The sequence below is a fragment of the Scyliorhinus torazame genome, chromosome 5 (genome assembly GCF_047496885.1).
Source record: "Scyliorhinus torazame isolate Kashiwa2021f chromosome 5, sScyTor2.1, whole genome shotgun sequence".
Taxonomy (NCBI): Eukaryota; Metazoa; Chordata; class Chondrichthyes; order Carcharhiniformes; family Scyliorhinidae; genus Scyliorhinus; species Scyliorhinus torazame.
This window is the reverse complement of record NC_092711.1, coordinates 206,207,122-206,223,058: the sequence shown is the minus strand read 5'-3', so window position 1 is coordinate 206,223,058 and position 15,937 is coordinate 206,207,122. Positions and strand designations below refer to the sequence as shown.

At 50.6% G+C, this 15,937-nt stretch overlaps 1 protein-coding gene across 1 annotated transcript in view; it reads right to left on the bottom strand.

The window, feature by feature from the left end:
• klhl13 (kelch-like family member 13) overlaps window positions 1–3,330 on the bottom strand; it is a 319,987-nt gene extending 316,657 nt beyond the window's left edge. Inside the window, exon 1 of the mRNA XM_072505057.1 lies at window positions 3,235–3,330. The gene's annotated coding sequence lies outside the window, so the exon portion shown is untranslated. The remainder of the gene's footprint in view (window positions 1–3,234) is intronic.
• Between the last annotated feature and the right edge of the window lie 12,607 nt (window positions 3,331–15,937).

Genomic DNA, 15,937 nt, shown 5'->3' with positions numbered 1-15,937 from the left:
AAAAGGGGGGAAAAATCATTCCAGAAAGTATTTGGGGTGAAACAACACCAATTAAAATGGTTCCATAACAGAGCAATGCATGGTGTAAATCTCTTGAAAAAGGGCATTTGTGAAAGCTTTGAATATTTTATAACAAAAGCAGCTACGAGAAATACGGAACAAGTGCATCAGCACCAAAAAGAAAAAATAGGGCAAAACAATGATCTGATCTTAAACACTTCATCAAAGCTGGAAAAAGTGGAGGGGTGGGAGGAGGGGGAGGGAGGAGGGGGGCGGTGCATTGGAGAGAGAAGCAGTTAGGAGTTACAAATCAGAAAAGTTTACTCCTGTCACGAGTACATAGATACATAGAAGATAGGAGCAGGAATAGGCCTTTTGGCCCTTCGTGCCTGCTCCGCCATTCATCACGATCATGGCTGATCATCCAACTCAATAGCCTAATCCTGCTTTTTCCCCATAGGCTTTGATCCCATTCTCCCCAAGTGCTATATCCAGTCGCCTCTTGAATATATTCAAAGTTTTAGCATCAACTACTTCCTGTGGCAATGAATTCCACAGGCTCACCACTCTTTGTGTGAAGAAGTTTCTCCTTATCTCGGTCCGAAATGGTTTACCCCGAATCCTCAGGCTGTGACCCCTGGTTCTGAGCACATCTATCATTGGTAACATCGTCTCTGCATGGGGGTTTAGCACACTGGGCTAAATCACTGGCTTTGAAAGCAGACCAAAGCAGGCCAGCAGCACGGTTCAATTACTGTACCAGCCTCCCGAACAGGCGCCAGAATGTGGTGACTAGGGGCTTTTCACAGTAACTTCATTTAAAGCCTACTTGTAACAATAAGCGGTTTTCATTTAATTTTCTTCTACCCGGTCTAGTCCTGTTAGAATTTTATAAGTCTCTATGAGATTCCCCCTTCATTCTTCTGAACTCCAGCGAGAACAATCCCAACCTAGTCAATCTAGAAACCTGTAGGAAAGCAACAGGTTATGCACGCAAAGAATTCTGAAAGGAAAACAAATAAAGCACTGAAATGTTCTCAGTGAAGTATTGAAAATCCACTGAAGAACAGAAGGGCATTAAGGTAGGCAACAAAAGGTTAAAAAATGGGATGGCTTCTTTGCAAAATGTTCCATTCCAATTTTTGTGATTTTTCTTTGCCTGTTTGTTTCCTATTTGCTTCCATTATTCTCATCTACACTAACCATGAAGCTTAAAAACCTTGAACTTAACTTCAGAAATTAAATTTGTGTCACACTTAATCCTAGGATATTACACGACTGTATGCTAACTGGTACTACAAAGAACAAAGTATTGTCAGGCTTTCCAATAATTTAGCCCCGTGCAAAATAATAGAATCAAAATTCAACAGGCTGATGTTAAATAAAACTATCGCTTCTGAAAACAGCAATTTAGCCACCAACTGGGGAAAACCTTGAACTTAACACCCAGATTCTCAAGCGATAAATTATCTGATATCATCATTGACAGGAAGTGGCAGAGATGTATGTAAAGTGCTTGGTCCTGAAAATTGTCCTCAAGATGTCTTTTGGAGTTTAGATGGAGGCATAAAAACAAGATCCTGTTCATCCTCTTTTCAGAGAAAGGTTGGATTAGATAACAAACTTTTACACCCTCAGGATAACACAGAGCAGTTTACACGTGTTAGAATGGAGGAAGAGCAGGCAGCACAGTGGCTCAGTGGTTAGCACTGCTGCCTCATAGTGCTGAAGACCCAGGTTCAATCCCAGCCCGGGTCACTGTCCGTGTGGAGTTTGCATGTTCTCCCCATGTCTGCTTGGGTCTAACCCCCGCAACCCAAAAAGATGTGCAGGGTAGGTGAACTGGCCACGCTAAATTGACCCTTAATTGGAAAAAAAGAATTGGGTAATCTGAATTGGGGCTGGTTGAGTTCAGTAGGCTAGACAGCTGGTTTGTGATGCAGAACAAGGCCAGCAGCGCAGATTCAATTCCCATATACCAGCTGAGATTTCTGAATTCTCCCTCGGTGTACCCGAACAGGCGCCGGAATGTGCCGACTTGGGGTTTTCACAGTAACTTCATTGCAGTGTTAATGTAAGTCTACTTGTGACAATAAAAAATAATTATTATATATATTTTTTTAATGTTTTAAATTATGCAGTAAGAGATTACTTATCGGTGAACGCCATCACAATTTACCACAAACACAAGTGCTCCAAGATCACTCATATATTTCAACAAGAATCATTGAATAGGCATCAGCAACAGAAACCCTTGCTAACCAAATAAAACCTACTCTTTGAGATCAATTTATTACTGACTGGAAATTCAGACCTTCGTAATCTTTATTCTTCAGTGGAGGAGGCACATAATCTCTTTGTCTGCACCTCTTCTAAAAATCACATATTCCCATTCCAGGTCCCATATTATTGCAAATGTTCCCTTAAGTCCATCCAAACTTAAAATAATTTACATTACGATCCACACTAAACTTGATGAGATGCTCCATAACATACACTAGAAATCGATCAAGTTACAGACTTGGAAATGCCTTCAGCTATCCCGCACAAATATATTATTCTTGAAACTACATGAGGACAAATTGGGTCCATAATTTTTTATTTAGGTTTGTTTCGCGTTTGCATCACAGTGCTAACTGACCACTTCACGTACAAAATATTACCAGGTTCCATAATGGTAAACAGAGGCTGTCACAGAAACAACTCACTGGGATCCCTTACACAGCAGTTGCTCGATCACTAAATTTGACAGGGTGATGAAATCCACTCACATATATATGTATTAAAAAACCAGTTTGCTGTGAATTATAGACCGCGTGTGGTAACTTGACACTTGTACTTGACGTGGCCCTCTCACGCCTCTGCTGGAAGGATGGTGTAACTACAGCGTGACATGTTTACACAGGGAATCTCCGTTATAAACGCCTTTAGAAAAAAGTATCATTGAAATAAACGGTAGAATTATGGTAAGTGAACTTCCACAAGGCCACAGCGGGAAAGACGAGTGAGAGAGTAAGTGATCCCCGGGGAGGCCCTGAGGGCAATCCCGGCCGGAGCCCCGCTCACTCACTCACTCACTCACTCACTCACTCACTCACTCACCCGCTCCCTGTCAAACGGCCCCACCGCTTGTGAGCAGCAAGGAAGCCCGGATCCCTCCCGGGCCAAACACTCCCTCCCTTCCTTCTACAACCCGTCCAATCCAATCCAATCCCGGCCTGGACGCTTCTTTACCTCACCGAGACCCGGCCGTCCTGCCGACGCCTCCCTCTCGTTCCCTCGCCGCCCGCCCGGAGCCTCCACCGCCGGGCCCGCCCACCGACATCCTTAGTGGTCCGCCTGCCTCAGGCCCCCGCCCACGCGCACTGCCGTTGGCCCCCTGGCTGAGCCGCCCGCCCACTCAGGCTCGCATTGGTCCACTCGCCACGGGGGCCGCGCCCACCGTCGCTCCCATTGGCCTATCTACCTGGCAGCTGCGCCTCCCACGTCCAATCGCTATGTGGTCACGCCCACCACGATTCCTATTGGTTTACTCCCCACCGCCGCCCCGCCCACCTTCTCTCACTGGTTCAACCAACCCAGCGGACCCGCCCACCCCGGTTCTCATTGGTCTAACCTCCGCGCGGCCCCGCCCACCCCGATTATCATTGGTTGGCCGCCGCGCCCACGTGCGATGCATGGTGATGTCACTTCCGTCTTGGACATTCTTTCTGTCGACAATCCCGGGAATTCCTCGAACTGGGGCTTTTAAGGGTGTGGGCGGGGAAGAGATATAGGGGGAGGGGGCTTGGGTGGGTAATAGGGGTGTATAAGGGGGTATGGTGTACAGTAATAGGGGTGAGCTGTAGGGTGGGATAGGTGTACAGGGGTGTTGTGGTTGATGTACAGGGGTTTGGATACATGGGCAGGGTAGCACAGGGGTTGGGGTATAGGTGGGTCATAGGGATGGGTAAGGGGGTATGGTGTACAAGGGTTGGGAAGGGTGAAAGGATGGGATTAGCGTACAGGGGTGTTGTGGGTATATAGGGTGGGGTTGATGTATAGGGGTAGGGTAGCACAAGGTTTGGGGTATAGGTGGCTCATTGGGATGGGTAATGGGGTATGGTGTACAGGGATAGGAGTATAGGGGTGGGATAGGTGTTCAAGGGTTGGGAAGGGCTATACGATGGGATAAGTGTAAAGGGGTGTTGTGGGTTTACGGGGTGGGGTTGATGTACAGAGGTAGGATAGCACAGGGGTTGGGGTATTGGGTAATATGGATGGGTAAGGGGGTATGGTGTACAGGGATAGGAGAGAAGGGGTGGGGTTGGTGTTCAAGGGTTGGGAAGGGCTACAGGGTTGGATAGGTGTACAGGGGTGTTGTGGGTGTAAGGGGTGGGGTTGATGTCCAGGGGTTTGGGTACAGGGTTGGGGTAGGGGTACAGGGATAGGGTAGCACAGGGGTTGGGGTTTAGGGGTGTGGGAAGAGGTATAGGGATGGCGTGGGGATGTTGGTACCGTCCTGCTGCACATATCTGGGACACCATGGGCTGGATTCTTCGCTGGCGGGATGCCCCATTTTGCTGGCAGCCCGGAGGGTTCCCAACGGCGTGGGGCTGCCCGACAATGGAAAACCCCATTGACCAGCTGGCGTAACGGAGCATACTGCCAGCGGCGTGAAACAGAAATGCGGCGGGGCAGAGAATCCAGCCCCATGTTCCATCATTGCAGCATAATCTGAATAAGCAACATATCTCTGGGTAAACACTTGGTAATATTATCTCTCAGTCATAACAACATCGTCTTCACTTACTTAAAAAGTTTAGCAGGACAAATTGTGACGGGCCATCTTCATTTTTCTGGGGCATATGACTGTAGTGGGTCGTATCTTCAAGTACGACGAATCAGACTACAAAAGGGAGATAGATCACTTGGTTGCATGGTGTACCGAAAACTACTTCTCTCTAAATGTCGGAAAGACCAAGGAACTGATCATCGGCTTCAGGAAGCGTAGCACGACACGTACCCCCATCTGCATCAATGGCTCCGAAGTGGAGATGGTCGATAGCTTTAAGTTCCTGTGGGGCACCATCACCAACAGTCTGTCCTGGCCCACTCGCATTGAATCAACAGTGAAGAAAGCCCAACAACGTATCTACTTCCTACGGAAGCTAAAGAAATTTGGTATGTCTGCATCGACTTTCACAAACTTCTACAGATGTGCCATAAACAGCACCCTATCCGGCTGCATCACAGCTTGGTATGGCAACTGCTCGGCCCAAGATCGCAAGAAACTGCAGAGTGTGATTCACACAAGTTGCCACCCTCCCATTGATTCTGTCTACACCTCCCTCCCGCTGCCTCAGGAAAGCAGACAGCATTGTCAGAGACCCCTCCCACATCCAGACATAGGAACAGCTTCTTCCCCACAGCTGCTAGACACCTTAACGACTCTCCCTCGGACTGATCTGTTCCCTGTAAGAACACTATTCATGACGCCGTATGCTGCTCTTGCTCATGTATTTGTTTTGTTTGGCCCTTGTTCTGCACCAATCACTATTTATCGATGTACTATTTGTCAGTGTACTCTGTTGATTATTCTTTTTGTCTACTATGTACATACTGTATACCTACACTTGGCCACGGAAAAATAAGTTTCACTGTACCTCAATACATGTGACAATAAACCAATTCTGGTGAATGTAAATACAGTTAATTCATCAGTTATTGTTCTATGTTTGTAAAGACCGTTAATTCACCAGTTATGTTCTATGTTATTAACCCTGTGGGTTTTATCTGTGGGCCATTGTATGGCTTCACCCACAGGGGGAGATGTTGGAGCATGTACGGGCTCCGCCCCTTTGAAGGAGTATAAGAGTAGCTGGCCTGTGGGACTGTCCTCAGTATGTACCAGTCGCAGGCAGGCAAAGTTGATAGTTAATTAAACCCACTGTTTTACTCCGACACGAGTCCTTGAGTGAATTGATAGTCGCATCAATTTAATTAACTATCTGAACAAAAACGATTATGGAGTCAGCCCTCAAACCTGACAGACTGGAGCTCGATCCACAGGCATCGGAGGCGAAGGAAATTTCTTCACACTGGCTGTGGTGTTTCAAGGCCTACCTTGCCGCGTCGTCGTCACCATCCATCACAGATGAACAAAAATTGAGTCTCCTCCACGCACGGGTGAGTCACCGCATTTCTGTGCAACTCGAAGAGGCCACCTCATATACCGCCGCTCTTGCAATCCTTGAGCGCATCTACGTGCAACCTGTGAACGAGCGCGACACATTCTCACGACTCAATGCCAGCGCCCCGGGGAGTCACTCGACGACTATCTGCGCGACCTCAAAGCCCTCACGCGCAACTGCAACTATCAGGCCGTTACGGCCACTCAGCACATGGAGCTCGCCATCCGAGACGTCTACGTTGCGAGGATCAGATCAAGTTACATGCGCAGCGACTGCTCGAGAAAGGGGCCCAGGACCTCGACGAGATGGTGAAACTGGCGACTTCACTGGAGGTTGCTTTCCAGAGCCTCACTGCATTTCCGGCCGAACACTCAACCCCCTCGTGGGCTCCCGACCAGAGACTACCCCAGGCCTGTGCTGCGCGCCCACCCACTCATCATGGGGGTTGCCTTGTTATTTTTGCGGCCAGCCTCAACATCCTCAACAGCACTGCCCGGCCCGCAACGCGCACTGCAACAGTTGTGGCCGAAAAGGGCACTTCGCCAAGGTCTGCCTCGCCAAGCCTAAGCACGCAAACTCTCAGACCCAGACTATCGACTCTCAGGCCCGTAGACCTCGCAATGTGGCAGCATGCCTGCCGACTCTGCACAGCACGTGCGACTCACGGGGGCCGCCATTTTGGCCATCCTCCCCCACGTGGCCGGCCATGTGCGATCCATGGGGGCCGCCATCTTGGACACCATCTTCCTTGATGCCCACCACGCTTGATCAACGGGGGCTGCCATCTTGGACACCATTGCTATGCCGCTCGACGCGTATGACCTGATCAGACAGTTACCGGAGGGCCGCCCCAGCACAGCCGACAACGCCGTCGGTTACCCTCAACTGAGCACAGTCACTTTGGACCAGTCGCGACCCAAGTGCCTCAAGAGCTCAATGATGCCTATTTCCCTCCTAAATGTAGATGCCAAGATCCTGGCCAAGGCAATGGCAATGAGAATAGAGGAATGTGTCCCGGGGTTGGTCCACGAGGACCAAACTGGGTTTGTGAAGGGGAGACAGCTGAACACGAATATACGGAGGCTGTTAGGGGTAATGATGATGCCCCCACCAGAGGGGGAAACGGAGATAGTAGTGGCGATGGATGCCGAGAAAGCATTTGATAGAGTGGAGTGGGATTATTTGTGGGAGGTGTTGAGGAGATTTGGTTTTGGAGAGGGGTATGTTAGATGGGTGCAGCTGTTGTATAGGGCCCCGATGGCGAGCGTGGTCACGAATGGACGGGGAACTGCATATTTTCGGCTCCATAGAGGGACAAGGCAGGGATGCCCTCTGTCCCCATTATTGTTTGCACTGGCGATTGAGCCCCTGGCGATAGCGTTGAGGGGTTCCAAGAAGTGGAGGGGAGTACTTAGAGGAGGAGAAGAACACCGGGTATCTTTGTATGCGGACGATTTGTTACTATATGTGGCAGACCCGGCGGAGGGGATGCCAGAAATAATGCGGATACTTGGGGAGTTTGGGGATTTTTCAGGGTATAAATTGAACATGGGGAAAAGTGAGTTGTTTGTGGTGCATCCAGGGGAGCAGAGTAGAGAAATAGAGGACCTACCGTTGAGGAAGGTAACAAGGGACTTTCGTTACCTGGGGATCCAGATAGCCAAGAATTGGGGCACATTGCATAGGTTAAATTTAACGCAGTTGGTGGAACAAATGGAGGAGGATTTCAAGAGATGGGATATGGTATCCCTGTCACTGGCAGGGAGGGTGCAGGCGGTTAAGATGGTGGTCTTCCCGAGATTCCTCTTTGTGTTTCAGTGCCTCCCGGTGGTGATCACAAAGGCTTTTTTTAAGAGGATTGAAAAGAGCATCATTGGTTTTGTGTGAGCCGGGAAGACCCCGAGAGTGAGGAAGGGATTCTTACAGCGTAGCAGGGATAGGGGGGGCTGGCACTACCGAGCCTAAGTGAGTATTATTGGGCCGCTAATATTTCAATGGTGAGTAAGTGGATGGGAGAGGAGGAGGGAGCGGCGTGGAAGAGATTAGAGAGGGCGTCCTGTAGGGGGACTAGCCTACAGGCTATGGTGACAGCCCCATTGCCGTTCTCACCGAGGAACTACACCACAAGCCCGGTGGTGGTGGCTACACTGAAGATTTGGGGACAGTGGAGACGGCATAGGGGAAAGACTGGAGCCTTGGGGGGGTCCCCGATAAGAAACAACCATAGGTTTGCCCCGGGGGGAATGGATGGGGATATGGAATGTGGCAAAGAGCAGGAATAACGCAACTGAAAGATCTGTTTGTGGATGGGAAGTTCGCGAGTCTGGGAGCGTTGACCGAGAAATATGGGTTGCCCCAAGGAAATGCATTCAGGTATATGCAACTGAGGGCTTTTGCGAGGCAACAGGTGAGGGAATTCCCGCAGCTCCCGACTCAAGAGGTGCAGGACAGAGTGATCTCAAAGACATGGGTGGGGGATGGTAAGGTGTCAGATATATATAGGGAAATGAGGGACGAAGGGGAGACTATGGTAGATGAACTAAAAGGGAAATGGGAAGAAGAGCTGGGGGGGGAGATCGAGGAGGGGCTGTGGGCAGATGCCCTAAGCAGGGTAAACTCGTCGTCCTCGTGTGCCAGGCTAAGCCTGATTCAGTTTAAGGTATTACACAGGGCGCATATGACTGGAGCACGACTCAGTAAATTTTTTGGGGTGGAGGATAGGTGTGCGAGGTGCTCGAGAAGCCCAGCGAATCATACCCATATGTTTTGGTCATGCCCGGCACTACAGGGGTTTTGGATGGGGGTGACAAAGGTGCTTTCAAAAGTAGTGGGGGTCCAGGTCGAACCAAGCTGGGGGTTGGCTATATTTGGGGTTGCACAAGAGCCGGGAGTGCAGGAGGCGAGAGAGGCCGATGTTTTGGCCTTTGCGTCCCTAGTAGCCCGGCGCAGGATATTGCTAATGTGGAAAGAAGCCAAGCCCCCGGGGGTGGAGACCTGGATAAATGACATGGCAGGGTTTATAAAGCTAGAGCGGATTAAGTTCGTTCTAAGGGGGTCGGCTCAAGGGTTCACCAGGCGGTGGCAACCGTTCGTCGAATACCTCGCAGAAAGATAGATGGAATGGAAAAAAGAAGGCAGCAGCAGCAGCCCAGGATCGGGGGTGGGGGGGAGAGGGGGGGGGGGGGGAGGAGGAACCAGAAGGACTCTCAGGGTTGTTAATATATACTGTACAATATGTATAGGTCGTTGCTACAGATAATTATATATTGGACTGTTAAATTATATTTTTGGAGAGTGTTACTTGTGATAAGGCAGTTGCCAATTAGGGTTGGTTTTCATTTTTGTTATTTATTATTTATTCATTTTCTGTTTATAAAATAGGTCATTGTTATTTGTGTTGTTATAATATTGTGTAAAGGATGCACAATGTACTGTGTTGGTTGACCAAAAATTTTCAATAAAATATTTTTTAAAAAATAAATAAAGAGCTCAATGATGGCCGTCCGGGTTAACGGGTACAAGACACCTTGCCTGTTCGACTCCTGGAGCACCGAGAGTTTCATCCACCTGGATCTGGTAAGCCGCTGCTTGCTCCCGATATTCACGGCGCAACAAATAATTTCCCTCGCCTCCGGGTCGCACTCGGTACAAATCCGAAGGTGCACTACAGTAACCTTAGCGGTACAGGGCGCTGAGTACACTAATTTCCAGCTGTACGTGCTCCCAGACCTCTGCGCCCCCCTCCTTTTAGGGCTCGATTTTCTATGTAATCTCAAGAGCCTGACGCTTAGCTTTGACGGACCCCTGCCCCCACTCACTGTGTGCAGCCGAGCCACTCTGAAAGTCGACCCTCCTTCCGTCTTCGCTAATCTCACCGCTGATTGCAAGCCAGTAGCCACTCGCAGCAGGCGATATGGCATGCAGGACAGAATATTTATTAGGTCTGAGGTCCTGCGTCTCTTGCGGGAAGGAGTCATAGAGGCAAGCAATAGCCCCTGGAGAGCTCAGGTGGTGATCGTCAAGAGGGGGAGAAGCTCCGGATGGTGGTTGATTACAGCCAGACCATTAGCCGGTTTACGCAACTTGAAGCGTACCCCCTTCCCGGGATTGCAGACATGGTCAATCAGATCGCTCACTACCCGGTGTTCTCCACGGTGGATCTGAAGTCTGCATACCACCAGCTCCCAATCCATCCGTAGGATCGCCACTACACGGCGTTTGAGGCAGACAGCCGCCTTTTTCATTTCCTCCAGGTCCCTTTTGGCGTCACAAACGGGGTTTTGGTGTTCCAACGAGCAATGGACCGAATAGTGAACCAGTACGGGCTGCGGGCCACGTTTCAGTACTTGGACAACGCACCATCTGTGGCCATGATCAGCAAGACCACGATGCTAACCTCCACCGATTTCTCCAAACCGCCCAAAAACTTAATCTCACCTATAATAAGGAGAAATGCGTTTTCCGCACCACCAGGCTGGCATCCTCGGCCACGTCATGGAAAATGGAGTCCTAGGGCCCGACCCTGACCGTCTGCGCCCCCTCCTGCAACTCCCTCGCCCTCACTCTCCCAAGGCCCTCAAGAGGTGCCTTGGATTTTTTTCCTACTACGCCCAGTGGGTCCCCCAGTATGCGGACAAAGCCCACCCACTATTTAAGGCCACCCTTTTCCCTCTGGCAGCCGAGGCCCGCCAAGCCTTCAACTGCACCAAGGCGGACATTGCCAAAGCCGCAATGCGCTCGGTGGACGAGTCCGTCCCTTTTCAGGTGGAGAGCGACACATCAGAGGTCGCTCTCGCCGCCACTCTCAATCAAGGAGGCAGATCGGTTGCGTTTTTTTCACGCACCCTCACCGCCTCTAAACTTTGACACACCTCGGTCGAAAAAGAGGCTCAAGCCATCGTTGAAGCCGTGCGGCACTGGAGGCACTGCCTTGCTGGTAGGAGGTTTACCCTCGTCACCGACCAACGATCGGTAGCGTTCAAGTTCGACAATACACAGCGGGGCAAAATCAAGAATGATAAGATCTTGAGGTGGAGAATCGAACTCTCCACCTATCATTACGATATAGTATATCGTCCTGGGAAGCTCAACGAGTCCCCAGATGCCCTGTCCTGCGGCACATGCGCCAGTGCGCAAGAGGACCGACTACGGGCTAACCACGACGACCTCTGCCACCCGGGGGTCACCCGGCTCGCCCATTATATCAAAGCCCGCAACCTGCCCTACTCCACCGAGGAGGTCACAGCTGTAACCAGGGACTGCCAAATCTGTGCAGAGTGTAAACCGCACTTCTATCGACCAGATAAGGCCCACCTGGTGAAGGCATCCCGGCCCTTCGAGCGCTTCAGTATCGATTTCAAAGGGCCCCTCCCCTCGAATAATCGCAATACCTACTTTCTCAATATTATTGATGAGTTTTCCCGTTTGCCATCCCGTGCCCCGATATGACAACCCCCACTGTTATCAGAGCCCTGCACAGTGTCTTCACCCTGTTTGGTTTCCCCAACTACGTCCACAGCGACAGGGGCTCGTCGTTCATGAGCAACGAACTGCGTCAGTACCTGCTCAGTAAAGGCATCGCCTCGAGCAGGGCTGCCAGTTACAACCCCCGGGGAAACGGACAGGTGGAGAGGAAGAACACGATGATCTGGAAGACCGTCCTACTGACCCTACGGTCCAGGAATCTCACGGTTTTCCACTGGCAGGTAGTCCTCCCTGATGCGCTCCATGCTATTAGGTCCCTCCTTTGCACCGTCACAATCCAGACTCCTCATGACCGCTTGTTTATTTTCCCGAGGGGCCTCGCTCCCACCCTGGCTGATGACACCGGGTCCGGTTCTCCTCCGGAAACACGTTCGGACCCATAAGACCAATCCCCTGGTAGAGAGGGCCCTGCTCCTGCACTCAAACCCGCACTACGCATATGTTGAGCACCCCGATGGTCGACAGGATACCGTCGCCCTCCGAGACCTTGCACCCGCTGGCTCCGCCACCACTACGTCCACAGTAACCCCCGCGCAGTACCCCGCTCTTTCTCCAATGCCCATTGAGCACCCCGATGGTCGACAGGATACCGTCTCCGAGACCTTGCGCCCGCAGGCTCCGCCACCACTACGTCCACAGTACACCCCGCTCTTTCTCCCATGCCCAGCGCCCCCGCGCCCATTTGGCTCCCGCGCTCCCTTCCACCTGGCACAATAGTCCGCAGGAATGAAGCTCAGGAAGAGCCGCTCCCGGAGTCCACCCCTGGGGCTGCACCGGACCCACTTCCCCAGCCACCTGAAGTGGCTGCAACACCAGTGCGTCGGCGGTCGCAGCATACGATCCGGGCGCCGGACCGGCTGAACTTGTGACCCATCACCCCCGCCAGACTTTATTTTTTTACAGGGGCTGAATGTGGTGAATGTAAATAGTTAATTCACCAGTTATGTTCTATGTTATTAACCCTGTGGGTTTTATCTGTGGGCCATTGTATGGCTTCACCCACAGGGGGAAATGTTGGAGCATGTACGGGCTCCGCCCATGGCTCCGCCCCTTTGTAGGAGTATAAGAGTAGCTGGCCTGTGGGACTGTCCTCAGTATGTACCAGTCGCAGGCAGGCAAAGTTGATAGTCAATTAAAACCACTGTTTTACTCCGACACGGGTCCTTGAGTGAATTAATGGTCGCATCACCTATCAATCAATCAACCAATATAGAAACCTCGAGCTGTCTCCAAATTGGTTCTTCAGGCCCTGGTGATGTAGTTCAGATTTCATTGGGAAAGAGTTCAAAGACCTTTTTAAAATTTATTTTTTCATCAGATGTATGTGTTGCTGGCAAGGCCAATATTTGTTGCTGTTCCCTGATTGCCCTTGAACTGAGTGATTTGCTTGACCATTTCAGAGAGAAGTTAAGAGTCAACCACTTGTTCTGGATATGGAGTCACATGTAGGCTAGACCAGGTAAGGACGGTAGATTTCCTTCCCTGAATGATATGAGTGAACAAGGTGGGTTTTTATGACAGTTACTGGTAGTTTTATGGCCGTCATTATCAGCTTGATATTCTTACTTAATTAGTTGAAATCCTGCATCACATGAAATTTACTGGTGCAGTCTTGGGCCACCTGAGGAAGCTTGTGTTTGAAGATTGCGACATCAAAATTGAATCCAAGCTCGTGCGTGGTCTTACTGTATGTGGCTGAAACAGGACAATTTTCAGGAACTATTTCAAAGCGCTGAGTCACACCATCAATGCTGCCTGCAATTGAACTTGCATATTAATTGGGAGGATAGATGCACCAACGTCAGTGTTCTCCCACAAGCAGGCACCACAAGTATCAAGGCTATGATTATCTGCTCTCAGCTCCTTTGGGCTGGTCATAATTTGGATGTCAGATTCCAATTTCCAAAAGCAGGTCTTCTCCCAGCTCAGTCAGGGTAGATGCACCGAGAAAGTCCGAAGAAGCACATAAAGTATGTTTGAAACCCAACATTAAGGACTGTTGGAAGACCATTGCCTTGGACCAAACCAGATGGTGGTCGGGTCTGGCTAGGATCTCAGCATTTTGAGAGCGAACAGTAACAAAATGAAGACCAAAAGCAAAAGTGGTAAAAAGAACACTTCCTAATGTGAGCTGTTAATATACAATCAAACATCCCACGTGCTGACAAACCCTTGCATGCCACAAGTTCTACAGATCCACAATTGACCTCATTCCCCCATCTTCAGACTCATGGAATACAATCATCCTCCCGAGCGAAGGATAGTGAAGAATAATAATACCTCTATACTTGATTATTCCAATGCACTTCTGGCTGGTCTTCCACATTCTACCCTTCGTAAACTTGAGGTTATCCAAAGCTCTGCTGCCTATGTTTTAATTTGCATCAAGTTCCCCTATCGGTGGGAGATCTGAACAGGAACAAACCTGAATCAACTCCGTGCTATTGTAAAGCTAAACTGACCATCGTGGACACATACATTTTTTAAAAATATATATTTATTAAAGTTTTTTAACAAAACAATTTATCCCCTTACAAACAATAACCCCCCCCCCGGTAACAAAATAACACAAAATCGCCCTGAGCATGATATTTCCATGGTAAGATGAGATTTACATAGCTTTATGCACTGGCTCTCGCCCATTTGTGCCAGTTTCCCCCACCCTCCATGTTATCCCCTGCTCATCCGTCCGCTCAAGCAATCTCTCATTCCCCCCTCCCCTTTCCTCCCCCCCCCCCCCCCCCAGGGTTGCTGCTGCTGCTGACCGACCTTCCTTGAACGCGCCGTGAGGTAATCTAGGAACGGTTGCCACCGCCTGTAGAACCCCTGCGCAGACCCCCTTAAGACAAACTTAATCCTCTCCAACTTTATGAACCCAGCCATGTCGTTTGTCCAGGCCTCCACGCGAGGGGGCTTCGCCTCATTCCATATTAGCAAGATCCTTCGCCGGGCTACCAGGACGCAAAGGCCAGAATGCCGGCCTCTTTCGCCTCCTGCACTCCCGGCTTGTCCACTACTCCAAATATTACTCGCCCCCAGCTTGGCTTGACCCGGACTTTCACCACCTGAGATATTGCTCCCGCCACTCCTCTCCCACACAAACCCCATAATACTCCCACCTACTCTCTTGAAAAAGCCCTTGGTAATCACGATGGGGAGGCACTGGAACACAAACAAAAACCTCGGAAGGACCACCATTTTTACCGACTGCACTCTACCCGCCAACGAGAGCGGCAACATGTCCCATCATTTGAAGTCCACCTCCATTTGGTCCACCAACCTCGTCAGATTCAATTTGTGTAGGGCCCCCCAGCTCCTGGCTATCTGGATCCCTAGATACCGAAAACTCCCCTCCGCCCTCCTCAGCGGTAGGTCCCCTATCCCTCTTTCTTGGTCCCCTGCCTGTAGTACAAAAGGCTCGCTCTTCCCTACATTGAGCTTATAGCCCGAGAACTCCCCAAACTCCCTCAAAGTCTGCCTGACCTCCACCATCCCCTCCATTGGGTCCGCCACGCACAGCAGCAGGTCGTCCGCGTATAGCGACACCCGATGCTCTTCTCCCCCGCGGACCACCCCCCTCCATTTATTAGACTCCCTCAGTGATATGGCCAAGGGTTCGATCACCAATGCAAACAACAGGGGGGACAGGGGGCACCCCTGCCTCGTTCCTCGGTACAGCCGAAAGTACTCCGACCTCCGCCGGTTCGTCACCACACTTGCCACCGGGGTGCTGTAAAGGAGCTTAACCCAGCTAATAAACCCTCCCCCGAACCCAAACCTACGCAACACCTCCCAGAGGTACTCCCACTCTACTCGGTCAAAGGCCTTTTCCACGTCCATGGCTGCCACTATCTCCGCCTCTCCCTCCTCCGATGGCATCATTATCACGTTTAAGAGCCGCCGCACATTCATATTTAATTGCCTGCCCTTTACAAATCCCGTCTGGTCCTCCTGTATCACTCCTGGGACACAGTCCTCAATCCTCGTGGCCAGCACTTTTGCCAATAGCTTAGCGTCCACATTAAGGAGCGAAATCGGTCTGTACGATCCACATTGCAGTGGGTCCTTGTCTCGCTTCAGAATCAAGAAAATTGTCGCCTCCAACATTGTCGGGGGCAGGGACCCCTCCTCTCTTGCCTCGTTAAAGGTCCTCACTAGTAGCGGGGCCAACAGGTCCGCATACTTTCTATAGAACTCCACCGGGAACCCGTCCGGCCCCGGGGCCTTCCCCGCCTGCATACTCCCCAAACCCTTACTCAGCTCCTCCAACCCGATTGGTG